The 26092-nt window shown below is 37.7% G+C and overlaps 1 pseudogene; it reads left to right on the forward strand.

The window, feature by feature from the left end:
- Positions 1 to 4369: 4369 nt before the first annotated feature.
- LOC127490892 (U2 spliceosomal RNA) lies at positions 4370 to 4475 on the forward strand (annotated as a pseudogene).
- Positions 4476 to 26092: the final 21617 nt, after the last annotated feature.

The following is a 26092-nucleotide window of genomic DNA, read 5'->3' on the forward strand; positions in this document are numbered from 1 at the left end:
CACAAAAATAAAGGCCAGGGGCTGATTACAGGAGGGGTACTCTTCATTATCGTATATCAGGTGTCACCTGCAATTTCATGTCCCTGGCAATGCAACAGAATCCATCTGTCATCTAAAGATGGATCTCAGTCAATTTTCTCTGCTCTTTGGAAACAAGCTCTTGCATTGTGTGGGAGTAGTAAGGAGCCAGTCCATTTTCTGAGAGTGGCTGTGAAATAAATAGGACAACAGTTAAAGAAAACAAGCTGATGTTTTCTACACAGTGCCTGCAAAGTAAATGTCCTGTTTCTCTATAAGGTTTTAATATAACAAACTATGTGTGGTATAGGTCTGCAGGGATGCATTGTCAAATCCCAGTATGGCACCTGGAGAGTCAGTGATGCAGAGAACTTGGCACGCAGGGGTGTCTTAGGAAGAACCGTGTCATAACAAGGGCCTTGAACCATTCCTCGAGACACAACTTCTCTGACAGCCTTAGTGCAAGGCAGATATGGATTCTGCTTGCTTCACTCTCTATGAACAAGCACCTGAAGCACAGAGGGGCGGTGGGAAGGTGAAACACCTGATGTTGTTAAGTAAATGCCATTTTCAATTCACTTTAGCTCTTTGTAGAACTACACAAAATAGGACCCCTCCCTGTCCATAATCCTTGCCACACCCTCCCAAAACCACCCTTAATAAGCTCATGTCTAAGCTCGAAGGGAAAGGGACCAAGGACACAGTGCATGAAACCTCCCTGGAAATCTTCCGTGAATGGCTATTTGAAAGGAAACGCCAGGAGTAAACCAAGTATTATTATATAAACAACAAGAAAAGTCTGTTTATACGAGAAAAGTGCTTTGCAGCTTCTGAACAAAAAGGAGGTAACAATAGAAGGAAATACTGGAATCACTTAGAGTGATGGTTCTGTCGTCTGAGGTTTTTCATGTCATTAAAATGAGAACTTATATTTAAATAGGGACACAGTTTGCATGCTTTTAAAAGTGTGGGAATTGGAGGGTGTTTGGTCTGTTCACAGTAAGTGAGGACAGCCCCATGTGGGTGCAGGAGTGTGTTTATTCAGCAATGCCTAGAGGCTCCTTATGTCACATTTGCTGTAATGGAGAGTCGTATGCTGAAATGTAGCAAGTTGTGATTTATCTGCACAAAATGAAAACTCTGAGGGTGACATCTGGGATTTCCCCCACAATATTGATAAACTGGAGAATTTGTTACCAAGTAAGTTTTGGTAGAATGGTTAAAAACACATTCTTATTAAAAGAAAATTTAGAATGCTCAGTACACCCCTTAACTCTGGGTTGAAGTGGACAATTATGCAGCTGATATTACCATACAGGCCCCATTACAACAGGCTTGATTTGCAAGACGCTTTAAGTCTCCTTTAATGTCAATTACCAGGCAGAGTTTCCAGATCTTGCACTTGTCGTAATTATATTTGAGTTTGTTGCTGGTTGATTAGAGGATTCTCTGAAATTACTCAGAGGGAGAAAACCAAGACAAAATGAAAAGGCAATGTAAGATCACAAAGGGTCAAAGGGAGCCCAACTAAGGGTCCAGTTTCTCAAAGCTGCACGACAACAGAAAGTCAATTCTGAGAAACAATCAAGAACACCTGACACAAAACAGCAAAGTAAAACATCCATACTAAGAAAAAGCAATCCCACAGATAATTGGAAACAAGTGTGAAAACTTATTGTAAAAGATACATATTTTTAGCTATTAGTAATGCATCACTTATCTGAACCAAACTAGCGCTTTTCACTCATCTCTTAATGATGGATTTGATTTGGGGTAATGTAAAAAAAATGTTTTTGACATACCATTTACTCTTCTTTCATCTTCACAGATCTTAATATGTGTTTCACAGATGAGTGTAGTGTTTAAGGACACATTTTCCAGGACCCAGACTTTCAACTTTTGGAATACTCTTTTCTCTGCCCTTACACCCAGACCCACTGACACCTACACCCACTCAGGTAGCCGGGGATACAAGAGGGGGTAACGTTTATTCTCTTACCTCAGAACACACACCAGAATTATCATATATAAAAGTTTATGTTTTTCATATGTGAGTTCTCAATACCATGGTTGGCAAAGATTTTACATCATCCGTGTGCTCAGTGAATACATAATGTTTATACACAGTCTATATAAGATTGGTTGCCAAAACTCCAGACCAGGAGACAATGCTGTTGGTAAATTTTTCATGAAAGACACCCAAACAAGTAGCGTCTCTTTTCCATTGCAAGTGCCAGTATCCAAGAGTCCCTCCCTACCCTAGTCCTGCTCCCAGTATCTCAGGGCATTGCACTTCTGGGAAATCACTGAAATTTGCCTCTCTCCCTTGCTGCTGTTGTCAGCACTGCACGGAGTTCAGCCTAAGGTGGCAACAGTGCAGGTCTGTTAGAGAATCCTCCTCCTCTTCCTGTGTTCTATTGCTGATACTTCAGGTTATTGTCAATACTGCCAAGATCCCTGTTACACTCTCAAGGGAACTTTTGTTTTTCTTTGAACTCAAAAATTTTCTGAATTCCCAGGATGATCACACCATCTGTTCCATGTTGAGGAGAAACAAGGAAACGTCCTTTCTACCAAAGACGACTCATTACATGTATGACCCATTCAGATACAGGACCCAGTTAGATGCTTGCAACAGAGAGGGGCTGCTTCTCCCTGGTTTGGCTGAAGTCAAGTCCAGGAGCTTGTAGAACCCAGTTTTGCCAAGCTACTGGATTTGGTCATCCAAGCTACTTTCCACTCCCTTTGCCACTCCTCCACTCAGGAGCAAGACTTCCCCCATGTTGCATGGCCTCTTGGATTTTACCTCCCATCTTCACATAGGATTACACACCTAACAGGATCAGTTTGACATGTAAGATAGCATTGGTACCACCCAGCTTGGTGGGACTTGGAGTCACATGGCAAGTTTTTAGCTTTGCTCCTAGGGGTGGGTCCATGTGAATGTAAGCAGGTTGTGCAGCTCCTTCTTCTCTTATTCTCACTCTTACTTTTTACTGGGATTTATTTTCAATTGAATTTATACACCTAAGATTAATTCTGTGTTAAGTAAAGGGTTTAACCAATGGTATTGGGTAGAAAAATAATTTAAAAATGAAATAATAAACTGTTTCTCAACAGTCAAAAAAAAAAAATGAAGGCACTAGGGAGCTGTGCAGCGGCATAGTAGGCTAAGCCTCCACCTGTGGTGCCGGCATCCTGGATTGGTGCCAGTTCTTGTCCTGGCTGCCCTTTTTCTGATCCAGCTCTCTACTATGTGCTGAGAAAGCAGTGCAAGATGAACCAAATGCTTGGGCCCCTTCACCCGCATGGGAGACCCAGAAGAAACTTCTGGCTCCTGACTTCCAGTTGGCCCAGCTCTGGCCCTTGCAGCCATTTGGGGAGTGAGCCAGCAGATGGAAGACCCCTCTCTCTCTCCCTCCCACCATCCACCTCTCAAATAAATAAATTTTAAAAAAGAAAGAAAAATAAAAAGAACCTAAAGAATGAAGACATTTGTTTTCTTCCAACTGACAGAGCATTAACCTTCAAAGTTGAGTACTTTCAGAGGTAAATAATTTGTTTTCTCAAGAGCAGAAGATGTAACCTTATTAGTGCCTATTTTCCTGCCGTTATTTTCTGCAGTTGTAAGATCAAATTCAAATATATTTCATATTGAATGCTATCGTAGTAGAGATGTCAGATTTTTATTAACTATAGTACTGCCTGGTTTAATATTGTAAAAATATTTCTACATTTTACAAAATTACTTTTAGAACTAAATGAAAACAAAAATGCTATTTACTTATCATGGCACCCATGAATAAAAGTCTATCTCCTTCTGGCCCAGCAAGGTCAACTTTAGGAATTTTTCCTATAGGCATACTTGAATAAATAGATAAAGCAAATATGTTAAAGGATGTTTATTACAATATGGTATACATAAAATGTAATATTATGCAGTCTAATGATTAGTCCATGGATCTCCATGTGCCTTCATATAAAGAAGGTTAAGAAGCATCGCGTTGGCCGGCGCCGCGGCTCACTAGGCTAATCCTCCGCCTTGCAGTGCCGGCACAAGGGGTTCTAGTCCTGGTCAGGGTGCCGGATTCTCTCCCGGTTGCCCCTCTTCCATGCCAGCTCTCTGCTGTGGCCAGGAAGTGCAGTGGAGGATGGCCCAAGTGTTTGGGCCCTGCACCCCATGGGAGACCAGGAGAAGTACCTGGTTCCTGCCATTGGATCAGCGTGATGCGTGCCTGCCGCGGCGGCCATTGGAGGGTGAACCAATGGCAAAGGAAGACCTTTCTCTCTGTTTCTCTCTCTCTCTGTCCACTCTGGCTATCAAAAAAAAGAAAAAGAAAAAAAAAGAAGCATTGCGTCTCGGCCTTTTGGCTAAGATCAAGTGTAGTATCTGTTCTTATCAGTTTAATAAAGAAGTTTAAGAAATATTATAGGCAGAAGGAAATTGCAAAACATTTATTACATTGCATTTCAAAAAGAATAATATGAGCATATATACAGTTTCATGTATGTAGAATATTTCTGAAAGCATAGAGAAGATAATTTAAAATTTTAAATTCATTTCTATTAATTCGAGAGACAGAGGAAAAAAGAGAGAGTGTGTGTACATGTCTGTTCACATCTACTGGTTCATTCCACAAATACTAGCATTGGCTGGGCTGAACTAGGCCAAAGCTAGGAGATGGGATCTCAGTTCAGGTTTGCATGTTGGCAGCAGGAACCCAACTATTTAAACCATCACCTGAAGTTGAATTGGGAGTGGAATTGGGGCTCAAATCCATGCATCCTGACATGGGATGTTGACATCTTAATCACTGGGTCTAACACTGGCTCTGTAAGATGCTTTTTAACATTTCTTTGATGTTCTGGGACAAGTGAGTAAGATCATTTCAGTTTCATTTCTATATTACTTAAATACTATCATATGAACTTATATAACCTTATAATAAACATTAATTAAATAAAAGTCATATCTTGATTAAAATTGCTATCATATTGGGAGTGAAGTCTCTATATTATCATGGTCTGCTGGTGAAGAACTTTTGTTTTGTATGGTCATGCCTTTTTTTGAGAGTCTTAACTTATTTCATTCACTTATGATAAATGTGTATGTGGACATTATCAGTGGCTTTCAAACTCTTCACTGCAGGTGACTCTTAGAACTCCCCATTCCTTTCTTTCACGTCTGGAAGTCACCTCCCTTACCTAGTTAAGACTTTCATCAGTTAAATGAAAGGTAAAAGCAATTATAGCATAAGCCAGGAAAGAACTTCTAACTTGAGGGAAAAGATTGAGCTGGTAAATCCAGGCTGGATTTCAGCATCTGCCCCAAGTCCTCACCAAGTGTTAGTCATGATTGAGACAATTTGCTCATTCTTCCAGTTCCCAGGAGCCACCTGGCTCAGAGGCAGAAGGAATATACTTGAATACTTGAGTCATACAGGAGGGCTGCCCCTAGCCAGCACCTCCTTTCAAAATAGTATTTCCATTTAGCCCCCAGCTCCAGGCCATATTGCAGCTTTTGTGGCTTTTTTCAGGATTTTTCTGGAATGCCCCACCCCCAGTTTCCCAGGCTTTCTTTTTGAGGACCCGAAGCCTGTCCTCCTCTTCCCAGTCCCTCTCCAAATACCACTTTCTGCTCCCATGCCTGGGACATCACTTCCTGTTAACAGATCTCAAGGCACAGTCTAGGTGCCTTCTTGCCTTTTGGGGCATCCACTAACCAAATATTATATTCTGCTTATCTGTTGAAATACTGAACACATAGTCTTGGATCACCTATTCCCAACTAATCTGTGTCACTCTTTCATTTATTCAGCAATTTGCTTCATGAATATGTACTGGCACGCACCAGGCATTATGACAACATGCGGGATATACTGTTTGCCAGACTTTCCTGTCCTGAAGAAAGCAAATTCTCTAGCCCAATTGTTATCAATAACTACTTCTTTCCCTTCCTCTCCTCTCTTCCTCCTCCTCCCTGTCGCAACAGAATTCTTTTTTTTTTTTCCAAATGAAGTCTTACAGAACTCCAATGAAAAGTAGGCTACAGTCAGATTGGGAATTCACTCCGTTCCTTCTCAATTTCAAAATCATTTCCTGGAGCACTCTATGGATCCCTGAATGCATGTTTCCTGATCTTAGGTGTTTCCTGCCAGTTGCCACTCCTGCATTCTGGGTTCTTGGCCCACATCAGTGGGCAAGCTTTGATTGACTTTCTGCCTCCTTCCACACCAACCTTAAGTCCCTATTATCCATATCCAGCCAAACATGTTGTATCTAGATCAGAAAAGGGGATTAGGAATGATTCGATACAACCTCGAGAGATAAATACTTTTAACATTTCTAATTTGGAGTTAGTGGAGTCAGTTTGCAAGTAGAGCAGTGCAGGTAGTTCACAGTGTTAGAATTCACTCCTTCTCTCACTATGGCTAGGAGACTGGAGCCACATTTTGGTATATGCGTCCATTTCAAGAAGATGAAAATAGAAAAGAATGTATTTTTCTTCCATCAAGAAAACAGAAGTTGTAGAACTATGTATTCAAAAGCAGCAATGATCCAATCCTATTGTAGGAAAATTTGTGTGCATTTTTCTCTCTTTCACGTCTCTCAAAAGCATATTGAAAAATATAAAGGTAAAGGAAATGTTTTTTTTCCATTATAATGTTTATCTCTCACTTGCTACTCTTTTCTTCCCTTGAAACAACCTTAAGAGATCTCTTAAAAAACAACATAATGTCTCATCAGGCCGGACAAAAGGAAATAAAACCTGAAGCAGTGGCATGCCACTGGCTAGAGAGAAAGGAAATGAAAGCAAAGTATGAATCTGTCCTTTCATCATAGCCACACTGTGTTACACAACAGCCTCTTTCCTACATCTCTATTGCATCCTGGGTTGCCTGCATCTGGACCAGGTAGTCTCCAGCAAACATTCAACTTTTAGGGAAATGGGTACTGCTTTCTGTAATGGCCACATCCTTAGTCTGATGTCTGAGTCTGAGTTTAGAAATGAAACAAAGTAAATGTTAGTTTTTGATTACCTGCACAATTTCTTTTTTCTATTTTTTTGGTTCTGAAATTGTGGGTAACCTGAGTGTATTTCTGAGTTGCAACTATTAAGGCTTTGCAAATGAAAGGAGACAGTAAAAATTTCTGTTTTCAATTAATATTGCTAGTAAATGTGGTATAATTTTGGATGCTCCTAGTAAATGGTGACCATAATCACACAGATTAATGAGGGTTACTAAAGGTGCAAAATCCAGATGCTGGCGGGATTCCCATGCTCCAAGTTATAGTGGAAACGGCAGAGAAATACGGAAGTAAACACGATAATTAATAGAAGGGTTGTGCTCCATGTCCCCTTTTTAAATTTATTTTGGAAATGTGATAAACTTCTAAATAGATCTTCAGAATTTGAAAGAGAATTCTATCCATAGCCAGATTACAGAACAAGCTCTCCATGCAGCAGTGCCTACAGATGCTGTTAAGAATTGGACCTTATTCCTTAAGCTCAGGTTGCTTATAATGTACTCAGGGGAAATCAATCTACATTGAACAATAATGGTCAAGGCAGTATAATGTGATTAAAGCACTAACTTCATTGGATAGAATAAAGATATTTCCTCCAGTTCCAGGCCCATACCTCATTTAACACTGAACGTGGACTGGCACTGGATAAATATTTGACAAATACTTATTGGGAATGGAAAATAATGAAGATTGGAGAATGAGTTGTTACTTTGAGTGAACTTTTTAAAAAGGGAATGAATAAGTAAACAGGATGAGAACAGAATAGTATTTTCAATAGATGTTCCAAATTTAACACATGGATTCATAGAGGAGTGAAAACCAGCCTAATTGGAATGCAGTTGTGTTTGTTTCAACAAAATATAATACCATGAATCAGATGTACTGTGCACTCTCAACGTGGAAATAACCAAAACATTACATCTAAAGTCCACTCTGCTTAGATATGCAAGAGCCCCCTGTTCCAGTGGATATTTATGGAGGAGCTTTGAAACCTTTGTTTCAAAGACAAAGTGGACCCAAAAGAGAGAACCTTCGAAATGTGAGCCAAGCTTTTAGATAACTTAATCTGTCCTATTTCATTTAATCTGTCTTGAAACGTTTTTTTAGTATGATACGTAATGAAAGATTGAGAAAATAACTTTGAAAAGATTAAAATGATATGATGGATATGGTTCTCATTACAAAAACTGCACTATTAACGGCATCCACGGTATCTATTTAATACTTCCTCAGTGAATTGTGCACTCTAGGAAAGTAGAGATTTCAGATAGGAAGTGTAGGCTTTCACTAGCACACTGCTTAGCATGGATTAATACTGAGTATTTTCACATAGTACCTAAGCCCTTTACATTGCTACTCAATCTCTTCAATAAACAGTAAGGTAAATGGTTCTTAAAATGCTTGCAATTGATGATACATTGGTGTTACACGAATGCAAAGACTTACTTTGATCATAAATCATCATTTATGTGTTTTCCCTTATCTGGGGTAACCAATAGAGTACCTAAAATGTAATGTATCAGGATGAAATGGACATTTTTGAGATTCGATGTTTGTTTACAGCCTTGTCTCTTTTGTTGAAGAACAGTGTTTTTTTTTTTTTTTTTCTTCATACTATTTGTTGAACTCTTAATGTAAGGTTAACCTTATTGTCATTAAATAAGCTGAGAGTAGATATTTGTAAGAGGTAAGAGTGGGAATAGGGGAGGGGGGAGGAAGAAGGTCAGGAGCATGGGTGGAATGCAGGGTAGAGTGGAAAGTGTCACTATATTCCTAAATCTGCATATACGAAATACATGAAAATTACATGACTAAAACAAAATTTATAAAAAGAAAAAACAAAACGAAACAATAAAAAGAAATCAGCATTTGATGAAATCTCATTTTAATTTATACTAGACTGTCAGGAAACAAAGTTTGGTGAAATCACTCATTACAATTACATTGGGAATGCTTCAGTTTTTTCACCTCTAAATCGTGATATTAAAAGAAAAAAATACTTCTCTGTTTCGCAGGGTTAACCATCAAAAGAACAAATTTTAGTATATGAAAATGATTTTAAGATATAAAGAGAAGCCAGATTTCATCAAATGAGTTAATAGCTAGAATTAATAGCTTAGAAACACATCATCTAAGTTTGTGAATCTCCAGGATTTTCTCATCCAATACTACGTGATGGCAAAAGTTCGGGGCCAGTTGAAGACAATGCCACAGTCCATGCACTCACAGGCCTGTGGAAGCTCGCCCCGTCTATTTGTGACTGTTAGTCCTCTGCCTGGCACTAGCAGGTAAGAGCATGTGGTATTATCACAATATTGGTAGTGTTAGGGAAAGACATGGCAAATTAGGGAAATTTACAGATGGGCCTGATACTCCAGATTACCAGCACACTTGTGTTGTTGTTAAATAAAATGTTCTCCAACTGTTTCCATAGCTGTTTTGCATTTCTGCTTAAGAAAAGTGCATTCTGTAGGATGCATTTTTAGTCCAGCTATCTTAATGACTGATTTTTCTTCTATTTTAAAGTTGAGAATATATTAAAAAGTGACTCTGTACTGAGAATATTAATTTACAGAGAAGGTTTTAAAAATAAACAATCATTTCTTTCCCCATTTCCCACTCTCCAACGAGATTTACTTGAAATTTGGTAAAATTCTTTTTTTCTTCTCAAAGAATACTCAGGTATGACTTAAAAGGAACTTTTAGTAACTTCAAAGAAGTAATGATTTTTTTTCCTTTTCTACATTAATTGAAGATGTATTTTTCTGAACTCTCCTGTCCAAATTCAATATTACTATAGCTTTAAAAATACATCAGGAAGAGAAATTGATATGGATCAATGAAATCTATTTTACTTCAATTCTGTAAGTCTTTATGGTAGACCAGTTAAACAAGAAACATTCAGTATGTGGAACAAAATTCAATTTTGTGGTATACTATGAGGCAGAGTTGTGTAACCAAACAGTACTGGTGATTTGGATTTCAATATCCAGAAGTAAATGTACCACGATGTTTTTTTTTTTTTATTTATTTGACAGATAGAATTACAGAAAGTGAGAGAGAGAAAGGTCTTCCTTCCATTGGTTCACTCCCCAAATGGCTGTGACGGACAGAGCTGCACCGATCCAAAGCCAGGAGCCAGGTGCTTCTGCCTGGTCTCCCACACAGGTGCAGAGGCCCAAGCACCTGGGCCATCCTCCATTGTTTTCCCAGGCCACAGCAGAGAGCTGGACTGGAAGAGGAGCAACCGGGACTAGAACCGGTGCCCATATGGGATGCCGGCACTGCAGGCAGAGAATTAACCTAGTGCGTCACGGTGCCGGCCCCCCACGATTGTTTAATACCATAGTTGAGTATATTCACTCTTATGTTTCTGGAACATCACCATGGTAGCTCTTCCTGAGGCCCTGTTTGATGGGTCACCACCAAAAATAATGGAATTACTTATTCGAATAGAAGTTTCCTTGAGAGTAGTCATGACAGGTAACACTTGGCCTCAATATTGATTAGTATTCCCATTGGCCACTCTTAATAGTTCTCAGGTGAATAGTATTTTCTTGACTGGGACATGGATCCTCAAATAGCAAGTAGTAAGTAATTTGCTGTAAACTACTATATTTTCTTCTTGTCATGACTCTCATAGTTCATGAAATGCATAATCCTGAATGCAGGATGAAATCTCTGATGCTTTATCTTTTACTGTTGGAGTAACTATGAAAATGTATACTTTTCCTTGTTACTCTTAAAGTCTAATGGATCTGTCATTGTTCAATGGAAGGCTTTGCTTTTAATTTTGAGACTCATTTTAAAGCTGAGGTTAAATAAGTTAATATGGAGACAGATACTCTAGTAAATAATCTTGTAATGGGAGGAAGATATTTTATTTTGTGAAAACATTCATCTGATTTTTAGCTTTGAATCACACATTAGTATAAATTTCAAAAGCAAAGTTTTATTGTAAAATATCCTGCATTGTAATAGTATTTAATTATGACTTGCTTCCTTGAGGGTTGCATCATGTGATTCAATTTGGTATGTACCTAATAAGGAAGAGTATTTAAATTTTAAAATATTTCCTTCAGAAACAATAATGGTTCAATGATTTATTTCAGGATGATATTATAAAATCACTCAATTTGAATGTGAACACAGCTGAATTTAGAAATATAGTATAGGTACCACCAAATGCACAAGGAAGGACCTATGTGCTTTTGTGCTCACACACAAAAATCATATTTATATATTTCAGTCTTTGCATAATACTTCAATTATTATATCTTTAAAAAAGAACTTAGAATGCTGAGAGCTATGAAACATTTATATTATTATCTCTTCAAAAAGTTCATTTTTGGACAAGTATCATTTGGATGGGGATTAAGTTAATCAGAGATTTTGAATCTTCTTTACTTTAATTTTAATCTCTTAAAAAAAATGTCTGAGTCTTTAAAAAGACCTAAACCTGTAGTCACAAAGCACTGCTTCAAAAAAGGAAAAAAATAAAAAGAAGAAGGGAAAGTTTTTCAAGCAGCCACCGGCTGTAAGAGAGATAGTGCAGGCAGCAGATTTGTGACAGAGTGGAGCATGAAACCCATCAGCTGATGAGTGAAAATCCCTGGTTTCTAATTAATCGAGGTACACAGGCCAAGGGATGAAGAGGATCAGGGAAATGAAATCAGGAAAAAGATACCATCAGTCATTTCTGCTGCCCATTGTCATACTTCAGAATCTGCTGTAATGAATCACTCAGGCATTCCACAGATACATTCAAATGGTGAAGAAAATTCATTGTCCGGTGAAGAGCGTTTGATAAAAATCTTTCTCTCCCCCCACCCCTCTTTGTCAGAAGCCTATGATCAGAAAAGGAAATCCAGACAGCACAACAGGTGTGCTTTTTGCAAGCCTGGTGAAATCTGCAAATGAGCCAAGGATGGAAGAATTTTTTTGTACTAATTTTTCCCCCCAATATGTGTATGGGGAGGGTGGTGGGTCAGAACATCCGGGGAAGGGGGTCTTTGAACAGGGTTGCAAAACAAGTGCAAGGTTCAAAGAAGCAGACGGCAAGTCTCCTTCCATAGTTGAAAAATGCGTGTTCCTGTAAAATCATAGCTAGGGAAATAAGGGACAACATTGGGACATGTATTAAGTGTTCATTTAATTTCTGAAAAGTGACAATTCCTTTGAAGGGCAATTAGTCCAATGAAGAAAGCGTTAGGCTTCACATCCTTGCGGTGATCAGAAAAGCAAAGCCCTATCCTCAAAGTCAGACTGCTTCTCTAAGGCCAACGGTTTCTGGGGTTTCCTAGAGAACAGCTTTCCTTTAAAGTCAGACCTACCCATGATGAATGCACATTTCAGCCTGAAGGTTTTGTTCAAAGGTTTCCGAATTCAGGCCTGCGTTCCTCTTGGGTTATAGCTCACTTCTGTGATGGGGAGAATATTCACCATAGGCACCTAAGACACAGTGTCTGTGTATTCCCACTCGCAGTCACTTTGTGACCCAGAATAATCCTCAGGAGCAGCTCCAAGTACTGTCTGGCATGAGGTGACACACAGATAATTGTTTTCAAATCATCAGGTACTATACTGAGACATATAAGGATGGCTGGTTCATTTTAAATTTAATTACTATAATATAGGGTTTCGCTGTCTATATTATCAATCACCAAGACACTTTGGAGTTGATAATATTAAAATTGCAACAATAATGAGAATTCTACTTCATGATGAAAATAATTTTAATCATGGATAGATTACAAATCCATTTACAGTTAGGGTTTCTGAGAATTCTATTATCTACCTTCCCTTGTAAAAGATGTTAAGACATGTTTTCAGGAAGTATAAAAGATTTCAGGAAGTACAAAAGATTGAAGTGCGCTGCGTCTAGGAAGTTCTGAGGAAAGATTTTCAGAAAACCTTGGAAAGCTTCTGAATTGCTAAGACGTATGGGGCAGAATAGAGGTTGGGTTTTACATGGGTTTCCATAGAAAGCAATGAATGAATGAGCCTAGGCAAATCGGTCCTCACTCTGGCTGCACATTAGAATCACCTGGGTAGTTTTGGCAAATACACTCATATATATATATCTATATATATAATATCCAAGCCCCATGTTTAAATTTTTGATCTGGGTTGGGTTTTTTTTTTTCTAGTATCTGGTTGAATAAACTAACTATATTTTTAGCCAAGATGGTATCAGTTTCTTAACAGCTGTAAAGTCCAATAATTTATTTTGCAGACATATATACAACTTTATTTAATAGCTTATGATCACCTTTGCTATCACAGATTTCATCTCCTTCTCTGTTAGCAAAAATAGCCAGGTTTAGGGAGTGAGTGTTCAGTGCAGTGGTTAAGCTGCCGCTTGGGTTACCTGAATCCCATATTGGAGTGCCTGCTTTTATGACCTAACTCTGCTTCTAATTCCAGCTTCCTGTTAATGTGCATCCTGGAAGCAATGATAATGGCTCCAGTACTTGGACTACTGCCACCTATGTGAGAACCCTAGATTGAATTTCTAGGCTCCTTGCTTCAGCCTGGACCGCCCAGTGGTTGAATATTTAGGAATGAACCTGTGGGTGGGAAATCTCCCTCCCTTACCTCCATACCTTGCTCTCTCTGCCACATTCTGTGTATCTGTCTGCCTGTCTTTCCTTTCTTTCTTCCTCTGCCTGTCTACTGTGCAAATAAATAAAGTAAAATTTAAAAATAGTGACAAAGGGTAAGTTTTATTACACTATGATAAAGGCATAAATACACATAATAATTACTTATCAGTTAAACACAAATATTTTTAAAATAATCTGGGATGGGGGAAGGGGAAAAAGTAGGAAATATGCGACTATAAAGCATGATCAGCTATAAGCTGATAATTCTGAAGCTGAGAAACAGGTTCCTGGGAATTTATTATACTATTTTGTTAACTTTTATATGTGTTTGAAATTTGGTTAACACATTGTGTTACAAATAAATAAATAAATAAACTTAGAACTATGACTTTAAAAAAAAAAAAAAGGAGGATAAAAGCCAAGTCAAAGAACCAGAAAAATGATGGGCAGGTGCTAGGAGTTCAGTGGTGATGAAGAGCCGAAGCTTCCCAGCTGCATTCCCCTGCTTGGTGCAGCTGGACTCCAAAGTCCCTGGTAAACTGTATTCTGCCCTGTGGAGTCTGTGTTCCCTGTATGAATTTGGACACTTCTCAGCATAAAGATGCACATCGAATTGTTTTCTGTATGTTTCCATTTACACTCAAAGAAAATATATGTGCACTTTTGCAAAAAAATAAAACTAAACATAAAAATTGCAATTTCTCTTGTCACAATTACAATTTTTTTCTTGTATTCTTTATTCTCTTGTGCTGTCTTTTCCTAGATTTTCCATTTTCTGCTTTTCTTTGTCCTTAAATTCCTCCCCCACATGAGTAGTTTTTCTTGGTTTATTATTCCTCAACTCTCAGAAACTAACAGTCACTAATCACAAATATCTCTAAACATTAGTTTTATTCCTGTATTCAGTCTTTGTTTTCGATAATACTCATATATATGAGAGTGTGTGTGTCTCTATGCATATACATGGAAACAATTAGTTTAAAAATCAGTCTATTACCATCACTGTCACTTAAAAATATTCCCACCAGTGTGTAAACTGCGCCCCATACTGGTTCCCTGCTTTGGTGGAACTCTATGAATAAATTACATTTCTAGACTCTGCCAACTTCTAATTCCAGTTTACCGCACTTTGGAACAACATCTTTCCCTCATAGGTTGCATAATCTTTGTCTTCTCGTGTTTATTTTTATTTTCTGTTTCTTTAACTCAACAATAACTTTCAGGAAAGAAATGGCCTCTCTCATGATCGATGCTTCTTGCAGCTTACGTCTGTAATTAGGTCAAATTATTTATGTTGTGATTAACACAGCAAAACCTGTTTCCTTGCCATTCAAATAGGAGTATCGTATTGCATATACATGTTTGCATACTAATTTTCAGAATTGGATAACACATGGATACAAATGTAAGATTAAATTTGAATTTCTTTAAAGCAATAAGCTAGGTTTAGTATAGCGTCTTTTGGCATTTAGAGAAATACCAAGCATTGAGCTGTCATATTTTACAGTGACAATACAGAATTGTGAATTCTGATTTGGAGTCAGAAGGGTTTCAAGCAGTAACTGTATATGCTTGAATTTATAAAATGAGTTGGCAAAGGTAATAGAAACAAGAAGTTGTAAATAAGTTAAATCATTTGAGAAGATAGCTCAGCCCGTGCACAACCCACCATTTTAATCCAGTCACTTTGCAAAATGACGGATATTTGGACATGTTTCATCGAAAACGAAATTGACCAGCTAGTCCACAGGTGATCAGTTCCAAAGCCTCCTCCAGAGTCAGCCCTTCAAATATTTATCATATATGTATGTATGTTTACTTGGATCATGATAAGGTGTCAATTTGGGATTTTTGGAAACCGAGCTAGAATGTCACCAGAGACATCCGTCTGATTTGGATTGGGTTCAGAAGCAAAGTGCCTTGAGAGGCCAAAAGAGAAGGAGAGGGTGAGCAGGAGAGCAAGCAGGAATGGACAGGCTGGGTTGCCAGCTCTAATATCCCAGTGCAATTATTTTGTGGACATCCACTCCTTGCCTGCACAGGAGATAGGGCTATAAGTGTATGTTATTTTTTAATTACAAGGGGGGTAGAAAAAATCCTGATGATGGGCTGGAAGGTGCCATTGCATTGTTATTTTTTCCTCTCCCTTCGTTTGCTGATTATGTGAGCCGGGCTCCTTTGCTAGCCGATGATAAGCAGAATTTCCATGTTCTCTGCATAATTAATCCATCTCTGCCTCTCTTCATGCCAACTCGCCCGTTATCGCCGGCACATGCCTGAATTGCAAAAGAATCCGCTCTTCAATTGGAACTTATTGATATTCTAAGAAAAAAAAGAGAGAGAAGGGGGAAAAAACTGAAAATCCTTAAGTTTAAGCTGCAGATTTTTAAATGGATTAATTTCGCTGCAATCGCAGCCATCTAAGGCGGGAAGGCAGGCAGAGCAAATTGAAAGCGTCTCCATGTTTGCAGAATTGGGTCCAGAACGCTGAAATGTACTGGCATAGCTCTCTTTTAAAGTCAGAAAATTACCATTCATTTACATCACATGAAATACTTTTTTATGCTAGAAATATTCAAGAGACGTTCTTTAAATGCCTGCTAATGCTTGATAACATTTCTAACTTTCAACGTTTTGCTAGACTTTGATATGACATGATAGGAATGCCTTCCAGTAGAGAATATTATATCTCTCTTTATCACACATTAGATTACATCATCTTTCTCTTAATCATTCCCAAGTAGTCTTTAAACAATGAAGTCTGTCATTGGCTATGTAGGATTTTGTGCTGGTGCAAGTCAAGGTTAGTCATTTATTTTTTTAGTCTACTTACAAATGAAATGTTTGATTGTGTTTAATTTGTCTTCCTCAAATACCTAGAGACCTTGGACACTAATAATCACATAATAATTTCTCAGTAGTCATTGTTTTGACTATTTTCCTCATTCTTATGATAAGACTTATTTTTGAGAGACTTGATTCTTTCTCCTTTTAACTTGTGGGTAGTTACACTTTGAAATCTCCCTTGACTTAGAAAAAAGGTAAGTAGTTGGAGTTACCTTACAAAGTGTGCAATTTAAGAATCACAAATACAGAAATTTTCAGTTCCAGGATTCTTCCCTTTTTCAAAGAAAATTAATAAATCTTGCTTAAGTGTTAATGTTTTCTTTTTTGATCTCATAGTATATGTTAATTCCCTGACTCCTGGAATCCAGCGCTGACCAGGACTGAAGTCTCCTTACTAGTCTGGTTTAGCCACAGTAATGCTTTCCTGCTGCCTGTAGTTGCTGGTCTGCACAAGAAAGTCGCTGGGCTCTGTAGAGAGAAGAGTTGCTAATGTTGACCAGGAAAGAAAATGTGAATTTGGATATCTAAAAATATTCACCTTTAAGTGGTTTCTATATATTTCGATTTCAGTAGAACTTCAAAGGGAAAAATAATAATAAATTTTAAAATACGAATTAAGTTGGAAGGTATGTTTCCCAGGGAAAATGAGACATTAGGCAGTGATTTTTTTTTGAGATACTTATTTCAGTTACACAACAATGATCTGGATCATCACAGGCCATCGTAAATAAAATATTGACAACTGGTAAAAAGTCTGTACTGTTAGTGACTGATTTCAAATTAACCTTGTATGTTTCCCTCAGAAGTCAACCAAAAAAATAAATAGGCAAGAAAAACATTCAAAATGAGAATGCTTTTATAGTCATAGTAAAATAATTAAGAAAATGATTCTTACAATAAGCACCAATTAAATGATACATGTTTAACCTAATCATATTGACTATACATTTATATAATTCATAGGCTACCCAGAGCTTAGAAATAGAGTTAACTGCAAGTTACACATTGAGTAATTTTGTATAGTCAGCTAAACACTTTAAAGCAATTTTTAAAATGAAATGAAAAATGACCCTTCTTAAAATAGATGTAGCAAAACATTTCAACCATAAATAACAATTTCACTGACCTTGTATACGCAACCCTTTCATTTAAAGGCATGAATTAAAAAGACTTTAGAATTGCAGGTGTCACTAGGGAGAAGAAACTTCTCCCACCATATATTCTGTTTTTAAAAGAAAAATTGAGATTTAAACATCATATATGTCATAGTATGAATTCAGTTCATATTTTGAGCACTCCATATAATATAATTGCAAGTATATCAGTTGGGAATTTATATGTTTTTATAAAAATTATATTTTATATTTCTGTTCTGAAGGCACTATGATTTTCCCTGTATAATAGTTGTTCCTTAGTTCACATAGTTTAACACATTTTTTTCTTGTGAAATGTGAGTTATGCTGGCTTCACTATTGTGTTCTAAATTCACAGAGTATTTTCAATGAATTTAAGGTATCACATTCCTAATTATTACCATGCATGCAGACCAGAGCAGGAAGAGTGATGCAAATGGTTTCGAGAGGTTCTGTGTCAGATGACAGGCTTAGTCAAACAGCAGTGATTCACTATGAAGTGGTGACTGCGAATACGATATGAATTAGCTGTTCCACTGAAAAAAACCAAGACACTGACATGGATTCATAAATGATGAACTGACTTATAATAGAAACAATTGAATGGGATTTTTTCTCTTTCTTTTAAATGTAAGGATGAATTGAAAAGTGAAAAAGGCTATTACAAATGATTTTCTTGGTGTCAAAAATTACTAAATAGTTCTCTTTTTTGACATTAGGGAAGTGAGTGACAGCCCTTTATTTATATTGTGCATGATGGATGGATCCCTTCATCAGCTCGCTTCTCCTGCTGCTCTTCATAATTGGGTGGAATTGAACTAGTTGCCATCCTCTAAGTTGGCTTTTTGCTCATCAGAGACCACCACCATCTGACCCTTAAACCTCTCTTGTGCTTGTTCTAATAGACAAAGGCATCAGTTACATCTTCCACACAGACGTGAAGATACCATGGAGAGCTTCTAAAAGGAGATACTCAATGATTTTTTTTTTCTATGTTCCACTTCTCTAGCCCTATATCAAAGGGGGTTTAAACTCACTCATTCCTGGAGGAAACATAACATTGGAACACTCTTTCCTTTTGTGTTCATCCCTTTTGGGTCAGGTAGTTCTTATGATTAGGAAAATGGTTCTAAGGGCCTTTAATCTTTCATGTCTAACTCTTCAATACACATACTGTTCCTTGCTCCTACTTCTCATAAGATATCACTGTGAGTCAATGAATATTGACATTCATCAATCAAAAGGCAATTATTGGCCGGCGCCGCGGCTCAGTAGGCTAATCCTCCGCCTGTGGAGGCGGCACACCAGGTTCTAGTCCCAGTCCGGGCACTAGATTCTGTCCCGGTTGCCCCTCTTCCAGGCCAGCTCTCTGTTCTGGCCCGGGAGTGCAGTGGAGGATGGCCCAGGTGCTTGGGCCCTGCACCCGCGTGGGAGACCAGGAGAAGCACCTGGCTCCTGGCTTCGCATCAGCGCGATGCGCTGGCCGCAGCACACCGGCTGTGGCAACCATTGGAGGGTGAACCAATGGCAAAAAGGAAGACCTTTCTCTCTGTCTCTCTCTCTCTCTCTCTCTGTCCACTCTGCCTGTCAAAAAAAAATGGCAATCATTAAGAACCTTCTATTTATCTTCATACTGCCTTGGGAATCAAACAGGGATGAAATTTTGTGACTGTCCTAAATCTGTGAAATCATCTTCCCTCAGCTACAGTTTTTGGTAAAATCTCTACAGTTTGCTTAATCCTAGCAAATTACATTCTATTAGCATCCAGTTATTACTTAATTTGAACATAGAGTTCATTTTTAAAAGAATACCCAAAGACATCCTCCAAATTTTAATTTTCACATTTAAACTCATTACCCATAGTTTTTATTGATATCATGTTCACAAGTTTTCAAAGGTATAGTATTAGAAGACTGAAAAACATTCATGGAAATTAAAATTTAAAGATAATGCAAATTTCCTTGAATTTTTGAATGTGTAAACATACAGGCATTTATATACTTTAAAAATGTTTTTATTTACTTATTTATTTATGAGAGAGAGAGAGAGAGAGAGAGAGAGAGAATCTTTTCTGTTAGTTTACTCCCCCAATGCCTGGAAGCCAGGAACTCAATCCAGGTTGTTCACTCGGGTGGCAGAGACCCAGCTCTCTGAGCCATCAGCTACTACTGCCCAGGATGGGCATCAGTAGGGTGCTGATCTGGAATCGAGATCTGAACTGGAACTCAAACCCAGGCGCTCTGATACTGCGGGAGGGCATCCTAACAGGCATCTTACTGCTATGCCAACACCCTATATTTTTAGTTAAATTACTGTCTCTCAGGGAGCATCAAGCTTTGCATTCAGAGGCAAATTGAACACATAGGTCCTCCCCAGGTACCTGCTTGGACAATGATACTTAAACTTAAGTATGGTTCCCTGTCTTACAAATCCTCCTGGAAAATATTCTGCAGCCTTCTAGATATTAACTACAGTCTCTATTGACCGAAAGAAGTTTAGGGTGTTTTCTTTAAAAGTAATAAGGAAACAGACTAACGAAAGACAGCTGTTGTTTCTGAGTGATCACTTATCATCTTTATGACATTAATAATGAGACGTAATTTCCTCATTAATATAACTATAATTATATAAACAATTAAGAAAATGATATTCATATCAAAGTGTTCTTATGTTAATAAACATGAGGAAATATTTAGCAGATTTTCTGAAGCTTGGGATGTATCATGGAGTAGTCTGCTTTTACTTGCCATTTGGTTACTATTTTATGCGAGACAAAAACTGGAAGAAGAGATGGCGAAGAAGACAGGATTCATCTGTGTGTGTGTGTGTGTGTGATTGTGTGTGTGTGTTTTCAATGTCTCATGTGTATTGGGCATTTCAAATTCAAGCAATGAAAAAATTTATTTTTCCAAGTATGTTAAAGGTATCTATTCAATCTTCTAAAATATCCTCTCCATTTCAATTTAAACATTATAAAGATAAAAAAGAATTAGAAAAGATATAAGAATGTGTTGATATTGTTACTTTCATATAAGAAGATCATCAGTCTGTGTCGCTCCCCCTCTTCGTGGAGGAACGACACAGGACCCTGCGCTGTTCTTTCGTCTGCTCGGCCCTCCCCGGGTTTTCTGCTGGTTCTTCCCGGGTTGGCTACTATCCCTTCCACCTCCGTGGAAGGGCAGTTCCCCCTGGCCACATTCCCCACTTCCGCAGGGGAGCGGCACACTGCCGGCCCGCTCTTCTCGGGGGCTGCACAGGTGTTCCTTCAGCCAGATGCTCCCCCTAGATGTTCCCTGGTGCATGCCGTCTCTCTCCTCCTTTATAGTCCTCCTCCGCCAATCCCAACTCGGCTGCCCACACGCCGAGCACGCTGCTCTCCAATCAGGAGCAAGTCCCACAGTTTATTGGTTGAACTGGAGGCAGGTGTGCGGAAGCTGTTTTCTTCTCTCCCAGCACCATATTGTGGGAGAGCAGATGCATAGAATAAGTCTTAATTCCAGTAACTCAGTCCAGTCCGGATTGCTCCCCACAGTCTGGGATTTCTGGTTGAGTCCTCTCTTCTGGTTCTCTCATTGTAACCTCTCTGAACAACCTGATTCAGGAAGAAAATAGTAATATTGGAACGTAGGTCAATAGTTAATTTGAACTATATATATTTTTATGAATATAATTTACAAAGATAAAATAAGGAATCACTAAAAATTCTAATATAATTTTTATAAAGGACGTTTAGCTAATAATTCAAAAATCAAAATATAAATTGTCATCTTTTTTCCTTAAAATATTTGTTTCATAAAAGTTTATATGTGTTTATATAACTATCTTTCTTACTTAAACACAAAATTAAGTGCGTGTTTTAAAATTTTAATTGAAAATTAAAATCATATACATTTATGTTGTAAAGCATGATGTTCTGAAATAGGGATACATTGTGGAAAATATTAACTGAGGTTATTAAAATGTGTATTACCTCGTATACTTATTGTTTCTGTGGTTTGAGTACCTAAAATCTATGCTCAACAATTTCCAAGTATATAAAACATTGCTATTAACTTTTCCAAGTATATAATACATTGTTGTTAACTGTAGTCACCAATTTGGCAGTATGCAATAGATTGTCTAATAGAAGTTCTATGTCCTTTATCCAGTCTTCCCCAATCCGTCTCACAACCTCCACGACTGACTTCTCCCTCTGCCCTCCAGGTCCACCATTCTACTCTGCTTCTTTGACATCAATGTTTTTAGATTCCTCATATAAGAGAAATTATGTGGTATTTGTCTTACTGTGTCTGGTTTATTTCACCTAGCATAATGGCTTTCAGATTTCTGTGTTGTCATAAATATCTACCTTTTTAGGGCTGAATAGCATTTCATTGTGTGTATATGTAGCACCATATTTTCTTTACCCATTCCAAGTGTATGATTCACATTAAATTAGGAGCTTATTAAGGAAATTATTATTTGAGATTCCTCTTAGTTCTTGGATTGCATTATCATTTTAGAAATTGATTATATTTTATTAGGCTTTTACTGGATCATATTGGTTATTTTCATAGAAATCTGATAATATGGCCTGCATGTAAAGCATAATTTCCACCAAAAATGTGCAAATGCAAGATTATATGTGGAGTTTTATTTTTAAATGTTTATTATAACCAATTTAAAATTAACACACCTATATAATAAGCATCATGTGTAAATGTCTGTGCACACAGAAAACTATAATCTAACTAAGCTCCATGAAAGCACAAGTCAATTTCAACTTGAGTGATTTGTGTTATTTGAAAGGTTGTGGAGTAGGCATTTTGCTACTGCTTTATTCCATCTGTGTCTCTGAATTTTACTGAGTCCTACTTGAAATGGGTGGGCCTCTCATCAGCCTTTGGAAGTCTTCTTGGTCCATTCACTGTTATCATCACAGCAACATTGTGACAACAAACTTGAATGAACATAGACAAATAGAAATATCTAATGTGCATTGAGGTAATTCAAGGAGAGGAAGGATCAAGGCTAATAGAAATTATACAAGGAAGCCTTTCAGGAAGGTGCTTTTGATTTGGGTTTTCATGAAGTAAAAAGAGCAGCAGCATGCATACGTGAGAGAGTAAGAAATGTACCAAACGAGAAAGATTGCAGATGTGGTTCCTCAATTTCCTTAGCCGGGACCTAAATTCATGTTGGGAATTTGTGTAAAGGAGAACAAATATATATGTCACTGTTTAGGAAAAAAAAAAAAAGAAAGGGAGAAGATTTGAATAAATTATTTTCACATTTATAAAGATAGAGATGAAAGATTAGACTAGAGATAAAGGGACACCATCAGACTGTCAGGATGAGCATCACGAATCAAGATATTTCTGTTTGGCTATCAAAGGCAATGCTTCTGAGACAGATCATTTCATGAAAGATGCCACTGCAAATCAAGAATATGTGTACACAGACTGGATTTCTACTTAAATGCAGACTAACTTATTAGATTTAACTCTAACACTAAATATATAAGTTTCTAACATTAAATAAAAAAGTAAACAGCATAACCCCATCTTACAAATGAAAAAGGAACCAGTCATTACAACTTACTTAGATGCTATAAAATAAATTATTACTGAGAACATTATTATTGAAAAAATAAATCCAGGTATTAGGAATATATTCCTAGGGGTTCTGGACTTAAAGCATATTGCTATAATTAAAGAGAAGTAAATATGTTCATGGGATATTTTTATTTAAAAATTTTCACTCCTACAAGTAAATCAATGAACTTATTGAAATGCTTACATAAAAATTCTCAACACAAAATTGTTAGTCTTCCTTCCTAATCTCTATCTCCCTGAAATATTTATTCCTGATGCATTAATTCTTTCAGTGGTTTACCTATGTGTTTCAACAATCAGTCTTACATTAACATTATGGTGTAACCACATGGGCTCTGCTTTCAAACTGCTTTGTTCAGATTCAAGTTGCATCATCCCCTATCTGTGTAGTACCAGACAAAGTACTTGCATCTCTGTGCTCCATCCTCTCAATGAGGCAACAGAGATAATAACAGAATGTAACTTAAAAGATTGTTGTGAGCTATTATGAATTATGCATATAAAGTAAGTACAATGGGGCCTGGCATATTTGTTTTTATTACTAATCTTTGTCCTTAAAAAGTCTACTGTTTCCAACAAAAGCTAACAAAAGGTATGATTGTGTGTGTATGTGTATATATACACTTTTATGTGTGTTTATTGTATATTAGGAAGAGGGGCTGATGCAAAGTGAGAATTTTTATTATCTAAACATGCTCTGCTCAGTAAATGGTGGTTTCTGTTTTTTTTCAGTTTTAAATCATAATATCTGGCATAAAATTAACTTACCTGTTTTATGTGAAGAGGTAATTATTAGTATTATATCCATCCCAAAAAAGGTGCCTCCTCGTCTCACCCTCATTAACATTGTCATGCCATGCATACCTCATTTTAGTCTCTATATTCCATGAAAATTATCCCAGCCATCTTCACTGACGTCCCTTCTGACATGTGCTGCCCACACCTGAAGTCCAGGTCTGCTCTGACTCTTGGACTGCTACATGAGGTTATTTCCGTCCCTGTTTGAGGTATCACTCTCATATAACATTTGTACAATGATCAAGTTTTCACATTTGCTCCACTGCTAGTCAAACAAATCCCTAGGATCTTTTGTCATGTGGATATTGCTAGCGGATTACAACTTGCCGAATTCTCACTATTTCAGCTTCTCTAATCATTAAAGGGATTCAGCTTGAAGAAATAACTAAATAGCACCTACAAATTGACAATGTCTTAAAATTTATAATGCCTACTTTTCATTAGGGAAATGAAAATGATACACCCATTATGTAATCATTAACGTAATAGTTGCTATAACAAACAACCCAAAAATGTACAATGGCTTAAAAATGACAGAAGTTTATTTCTTATTCACATAAAGTCTGTCCTCTAAACTGATGATTCAGATATCAAGATTTTTTTTTTTTGACAGATAGTAAAAGAGAGAGAGAAAGGTCTTCCTTCTGTTGGTTCACTCCCCAAATAGCCGCTACGGCCGGCGCGCTATGCCGATCCGAAGCCAGGAGCCAGGTGCTTCCTCCCAGTCTGCCATGCGGGTGCAGGGCCCAAGCACTTGGGCCATCCTCCACTGCCTTTCCAAGCCACAGCAGAGAGCTGGACTGGAAGAAGAGCAACCAGGACAGAATCCGGCGCCCCGACCGGGACTAGAACCCCGTGTGCCAGTGCCGCAGGCAGAGGATTAACCAAGTGAGTCACGGCACCTGCCATATCAAGATCTTTCCATCTTGTAGCTGTATCATTTTTTAATTTGTGACTTTCAAAGTTACTCTATAGTGAAAGAGTAAGGATCATGAAAACTCACATATAGAATGCTGTCATTTCTTTTACTCATTTTCCACTGCTTATAGCTTAATTACCTAGCTACATCCAGCTATAATGGAGGTTAATACACGTAGTCTAGCTGTGTGCCCAGAAAAGCAAATGAATATGCTGTTCAGCACTTAGTCTTGGTCTTTGTGATGGAATTATTGAATTTATGTTGGGTACCACTAAAGACTATATTCATGGATATTTAATGACATAAAAATGTATTAACTTCTAATTAAGCATGTTTTAATATAAAATAAACTCAATTTCAGCTTTAAACAGATTCACATGTATTATAATTATGTATGTGGAGTATGTATGCTTAATATACATATGATATATATATCATATAAACATAAGATATTCATACCTATACTTATGGTATAAGGTTATGGTAAGATTAAAGATGACATGTCTTTTTCAATTTCTAATCAGTCTACATTTGTATGCATTATTTCAAAATACGCCTTACTTGCAAATTGAATACGATTTCTTACCTGTTTTGGTTTAGAGCTTTTGCCCCAGTTGTCAAAATATTCCCTTCTGACTTACCACCCTACATATTTGTATTCTACTCAAGGATTGTTCTATTTGAAGTTTTCAAAGCATGCCTTACATTGTGTAAGTCAATGATCAGAACATCGAAAGGAACAGGGTCTGTTTGTCATGATGCCAGAGTCCAATGTCTGTCTTTCCATTTGTATATCCCTGCTGCCTACCCCAGGGCTTGGTACCTACTAGGTACTCAGTTACCATGTATTTAATAAATAAATCAATACTTCTATCAATTAATCAGTACTACTTTTTTTTTTTTTTGACAGGCAGAGTTAGACAGTGAGAGAGACAGAGAGAAAGGTCTTCCTTTCTGTTGGTTCACTCTCCAAATGGCCGCTACTGCCTGAGTGCTTTGCTGATCCGAAGCCAGGAGCCAGGTGCTTCCTCCTGGTCTTTCATGCGGGTACAGGGCCCAAGACTGGGGCCATCCTCCACTGCACTCCTGGGCCACAGCAGAGAGCTGGCCTGGAAGAGGAGCAACCAGGACAGAATCCGGTACCCCAA

Source organism: Oryctolagus cuniculus, chromosome 6 (assembly GCF_051225735.1).
Source record: "Oryctolagus cuniculus isolate XC-2025 breed Fujian yellow rabbit chromosome 6, ASM5122573v1, whole genome shotgun sequence".
Taxonomy (NCBI): Eukaryota; Metazoa; Chordata; class Mammalia; order Lagomorpha; family Leporidae; genus Oryctolagus; species Oryctolagus cuniculus.